The sequence below is a fragment of the Chrysochloris asiatica genome, unplaced genomic scaffold, assembly GCF_000296735.1.
Source record: "Chrysochloris asiatica unplaced genomic scaffold, ChrAsi1.0 scaffold00170, whole genome shotgun sequence".
Classification (NCBI taxonomy): Eukaryota; Metazoa; Chordata; class Mammalia; order Afrosoricida; family Chrysochloridae; genus Chrysochloris; species Chrysochloris asiatica.
In genome coordinates, this window is record NW_006408688.1 from 4,375,596 (window position 1) to 4,381,590 (window position 5,995).

Sequence of the window (5,995 nt, forward strand, 5' to 3'; positions counted from 1 at the left end):
ATGGACTCAAGCATGGCAACAGTAGTGAGGTTGGACCAGGAGCGGGCAGTGTTTTGTTTTGCTGTGCATAGGGTCACTATGGGGCAGTACCGTCTCAATGGCATCTAACAACAACAACAAGCAACATCATGATAAATGGAGAAAAGATTAAAGGTGTCAAGGTTTTCCTATTATTGCATCTACAATGAATACGATGAAAGCAGGAGTAAGGAAATCAAATGATGTATTAATTGGTAAATTTGCTGCTAAAACATCTCTTGAAGGGATTAAAGAAAGAAGATGTCACTCTGAAAACTAAGGTACACACCTTACACATGTCATAGTATTTTCAGGCACCTCACATGCGTGCAAAACAAACAAATAAAAGCTGATGAGTCTATTCCAACACATAATGACCCTGCAGTACAGACTAGAACTGCTCCAGAGTGTTGCTGAGACTGTATATCTTTATTAGAAGAATCAGCAGCATCTTTCTCCTGCCATTGGTTGCTGGGTTTAATTGCCAGTGTTATGGTTAGCAGCTCAACATTTAACCCACTGCACTTCTCGGACTCCTTGTGCATAACAAAAAATGAAAGAAAGAAAAAAAACCAGACAATGAATAAGAAAGATTGAAAAATAATTTATGCTTTTTTTCTAAGTTATTGGAGAAGAATATTAAATATAGTATAGACTTCCTTTAGAACAAAACAAATCTGTGTTGTAAGGACAGTCAGAATACTCTTCAGAAGTGATGATAGAGAAATTTCATCTCATGTATTTTTAATGTGCTATTAGGTGACACCAGTACTTGGAGAAGAACTACATGCTTGGTAACCAAAAGGGTCAGGAAAAAAGAAGTCGACCCTAAACAAGATGGTTAGTCACAGTGGCTACAATAATAGTCTCAAACTTAGCAAGGATCATGAGGATGGTGTAGGCCTGGGCAATGTTTCCTATTATTGTATATGGGTCCCTATGAGTTGGAATAAGGAGCTCTGGTAGCGTAATGGTTACGAATCGGCCTGCGAACCTCAAGGTCAACAGTTTGAAACTACCAGCTGTTCCGCGGGAGAAAGATGAGGCTTTCTGCTCCTGTAAAAATGTACAGCCTCGTAAACCCTGTACAGGGTTGCTATGAGTCGGAACTGACTCCACAGCACCTAACAACAACAACAGTAATGAGTTGGAATATACTCAACAGCACTTGACAACAACAAAGTTATACTTAAGTAACATTACATGTTACAGTGTCATATGAAGTAGAAAGGGATATTTCTAATAATGGCAATTCTAGGAACACACACATAATAGGGACACAAACAATCCTACAGAATAATTTAAAATATGAGATATTATTGCCAAATAAAAAGACACTCCAGAATATATTTTAAGGGAAACAACCACATTTTTTAAATTTATCTGCAAACAGAAAAAATATACCAAAAACATAAACTTGAGTTTATTTTCCAAAATCACCATTTTTATAAGTCCTTCTTGATGACCTTTATCACTACCAGTCCGTCAAGGGCTACGAAACAGCAAGCAGTCCTTTTTAAGATGTGAAATTCTTAAGAGAAAAGAGCTTCTGGAACCAGTGACACCTCTGGGATTTAGATACCTGGACAAATGCCATAAACAAAAGCAGCATGAAGACTAGAAACATGCAATGAGCAGAGACATCACCAGACCTCAGATAAGACCGGGAAGTTCCTCAGTGACAAGACAGTAGATTTCAAAATGTGATTTTTTTTTCAATTCTCTATGCAGACAAAGTAGTTAGTCCCACTGAAATGAAGTCAAGTTTTTTTCAATGGCATTCCTCTCATGCTTACAAGTAGCAATGTTATAAATTTCAATATCTACCAAAAAACATCTTTATTTTCAAGTTGAGAGCACATTATATACACTATGATTTATAGAGTTAAAGATAAAAGAATTGTTCTTTTATGAAAAGGTTTCCAATTTCATAGGGAAATTACTACTATTATAATTTATTACTTAGTAGTAAGATTGCTGTCACAAGTTATTTGAGCACATTTGCCTAAAAGATGTTGTTGTTATCCTCTGGCATTTATAGAATATAAGCTGTTCCTGTAACTAATGCTTGAAGACATTAGCAGCAACAGCTATTAATTACTTTGCCTATAATGTGCGCCTATAATTCAACTTCTAGAGAATGAAGGACCAGAAGAGAATTAATATTTATTGAGTTAAGTTTATGTCAAGAGCTGTGCTAGTCATTTTATGTACAACTTCTTAAATCTTTAGAATTGCATAAAATAGGAATTATCCCTATCTTAGGAGTCTTGGTGTAACACTATAGGATAAGCACTGGACCATAAAGTTGATTTGAACTATAAGGTCGGCAGTTCAAAATCACCATCCTTTCCTCAGAAACCCTATAAAAGCTAACTATGAGTCGGAACAGACTTTACAGCACTCAACAACAAGTCCCTATTTTAAAGATGAGGAAGCAGTGATTCAGAGAGAATGACAAATTTCATCAGGTCACAGTCTACTAAGTGGTCCAGCTGAGTGAGAGGCCTCGGTTAACAGACTACAGTTCTTGCCTTCATATCACATTTCATGATACAGTTGTGTAACAGGAAGCAAATATATCATTACCTAAACATTAATTAAGGAGCTCTGGTAGCGTAGTGGTTACAAATTGGGCTGCGGATCTTAAGGTCAGCAGTTTGAAACAACCAAGCTGTTCTGAAGGAGAAAGATGAGGCTTTCTGCTCCTGTAAAGATTTACAGCCTCGGAAACTCTGTCAGGGTCACTATGAGTCAATTCCAACTCTACGGCACATAACCACCACCACCATCAAACATCAGTTATAAAACACTATTATTTTCATTAATCAAATTTAATTGACAATTATATACCTAAATGGAGTCCTGTGTGGCCCTATAGGATAAGCACTAGACTGCTAACCACAAAATTATTGGTTCAAACCCAGCAACTGCTTCTTGGCAACTCTTGGTCTCTATGAGTAGGAACCAACTAGTCAGCACTAACAACATAAGCTTAAATATGATTCTGGGATTCTAAGTTGAGCATACAGCAAAACTCTATGGTCAATAAACATATTCATCTCATAAATTAATTCCTGGTAGAGAGAATTTGCAAAATTGCTACCAATAAAACTGTGGATATGTATTCTGAAGTGCAAGACTCTATGCTGTGCCCATCCATACATGGCTTAAATGATCCTGCCATTGACAGTCTTAATGAAGTTTATGCCTGTAACCTGAAGTTCTTCCTTGATAGTTATATGGAAGAAAGCTGTGCTTTTTGTAATGTTAGCAAACAAGGAAGTCACTAACAGAAAGCTTGGTGAACTCATAAACTTTATAAAAGCTATGTACTACTTACACCCTCAGAAACCCTGTACAGGGTCACTATGGGTTGGAACCGACTCGATGGCACTTAACAACAACAATGTACTATTCTATGTTAATAAATTGACATACCGGCTCTACAGAGAGAAGTCAAAACATATTACTAGTAGGGTTTGAGGTCACACATGCACTAGCTTGTGCCAAATAGTGGTGTGGCAATGTTAGATAAGCACTAGAATGCTAACCACAGTTACCAGCTAATCCTTGATAACACTATACAGGGTTGATATGACTCGATGGCACTTAACAACATGTGTGTCTTTGCAGTAAGTTCATGGCTGCAGGCAAGTTCTCTCAGTAATACTGAGTTGACTTAGTTTCATTGCTGCTGTTACGTGCCATTCAGTCAGTTCGGAATCATAGTGACCATGTTTTGTAAGGGGTGGGTGGTAGGTTTGAACTGCTGACCTGTGGTTAGCAGTCCATTGCTTATTCTATAGTGTCACACCAGAATTCTTTAGTCTCATTGGTGATGATATGCTGGCAAGTTAGTTCTGACTCATAGCACTCCTGTATAAGGTTTCTGAGGCTGTAAATCTTTACAAGAGCAGAAAGCATCATCTTTCCCCTGTGGAGTCACTAATCCATTCAAACGGCTGACTTTCTGGTTGTTTATTTGTTTGTTAAGTGCCGTCGAGTCGGTTCCGACCCATAGCGACCCTGTACAGGGTTTCCGAGGGTGTAAATCCTTACGGGAGTAGAAAGCCTCATCTTTCTCCCGCGGAGTGGCTGGTAGTTTCGAACCGCTGACCTTAAGGTTCGCAGCCCGATTCGTATGTAACCTCTGCTAACAAAGCTCCTTCAATGAGGCTGTGGCATGGCAAATCAGGTCATGCTGTTGGCCCAAGTGTCTTTAAAAAAAAAAGAGTTTAATCAAAACAGTGGCTTCTGAGGGGAATCTGGTAGTGGTGGTGGTACTGTGCCATGGAGTCGGTTCCAACTCATAGAGACCCTGTATAGGGTTTCCGAGGCTGTCAATCTTTACAGGAGCAGAAAGCCTCATCTTTCTCCCATGGAACAGCTGATAGTTTCAAACTGCTGACCTTCAGGTTTGCAGCCTGACTGGTAATCACTTCACTACCAGAGCTCCTTGAGGGGATCTGTTGGGCCAGTTAAATTCAATGTAGACAGGTCGGCTCCAGAGTTTCCTTTGACTTCTTTGGGGGATTCTGAAGATGTGATCATGGTAAATTCTCTTGAATTACATAGGACAGCTATGGAGCTTGTTATGCAATAATTTTTAAAATATGGAAAACTACACTGTTGAGAAATAGCCAGGAAAAATGTGCCAAGGAATTTTGTTTTATCACAAAAATGCATCTACTCATTTTTCCAGAATAGTAAAGGTTGTCCTATGAAAATTTCATTGGTAAACTTAACCGCATCTGCACTACAACCCTGATCTTGTCCATTCAGACTTCTTTTCATTCCCCCCAAATCAAAGTACATTAAAAAGGAATACAATTTGGTCCCTAGAGGATGCCAAAACTTGCAAGTTGATGTGAAGTAAATCAGAGTATATTTTTCAGTGAAAGTTCAGAGAGATGGAAACACTGCTTTCAGAAGTGTATAGACTTACACTAGATGGAGGATATGACACACACACACACACAAAAAAAAAAAAAAACAACTAAACATTTTTATCATTTTTGTATAATGATGTTGTCTATGATTTTATAGCAATACTTTTTGACTTACTGGAGCAATAATTTCTTAACATTTGGGTTTAAAGATGTCCCAAATGCCCAACTTTCATAAAGTATTGTACAACTCCATTTTTTATCAAGTGTCGTTGAGTCAATTCCAGCCCTTAGCAACCCTGTTTAGGGTTTCTGATGAGTGGCTGGTGAGCTTGCGTGCCACACCAGAACAAGGTTGAATCATCAGAATATCACACATTGTAAATGAGTCTTCCTCTAATCCTGATGCCATATAATCCAGCATCTCCATTATTTGTTGTGAATACAGATTGAATAAGTATGGTGAAAGAATACAACCCTGGTGCACACCTTTCCTCATTTTAAACTATTCAGTGTTTCCTTGATCTGTACAGGTTCCTCATGAGCACAATTAAATGTTCTGGAATACTCATTCTCCACAATGTTGTCCACAGTTGGTAATGATCCACATGGTTGGAAGCCTTTGGATAGTCCCCAAAACAAAGGTAACCATCTTTCTGATATTCTCTACTTTATCAAGATCCATCTCACATTAGCAATGATATCCCTTGTTCCACATCCTCATCTGAATTTGGCGTGAACTTCTGGCAGTTCCCTACCAAAGTGCTTTTGTAATCATTTTTAAATTATCTTTACCAAAATTTTACTTACATGTAATATTAATGGTATTGTCTGATGATTTCCATAGTATTGGTTTGTTGTACTGTGCTGGCTTGTGTGTTTCTATGATGCTAGAAGCTATGCCACTAGTAGTTTAAATACCAGCAAGGTACACCTGTGGTGAACAGGCTTCAGCTGTTGTTGTTAGGTGACATCGAGTCAGAACCAACTCATAGCGACCCTAGCACAGCAGAATGAATCAATGTCCGATCCTGGGCCAACCTCACTACTGCTGCCACACTTGATGCCATCAATGATGCCACCTGACC

General features: G+C 38.5%; 1 pseudogene; it reads right to left on the bottom strand.

Annotated features, from left to right (window-relative positions):
- LOC102812583 overlaps positions 1-5,995 on the bottom strand; it is a 35,373-nt pseudogene that overhangs the window by 3,734 nt on the left and 25,644 nt on the right.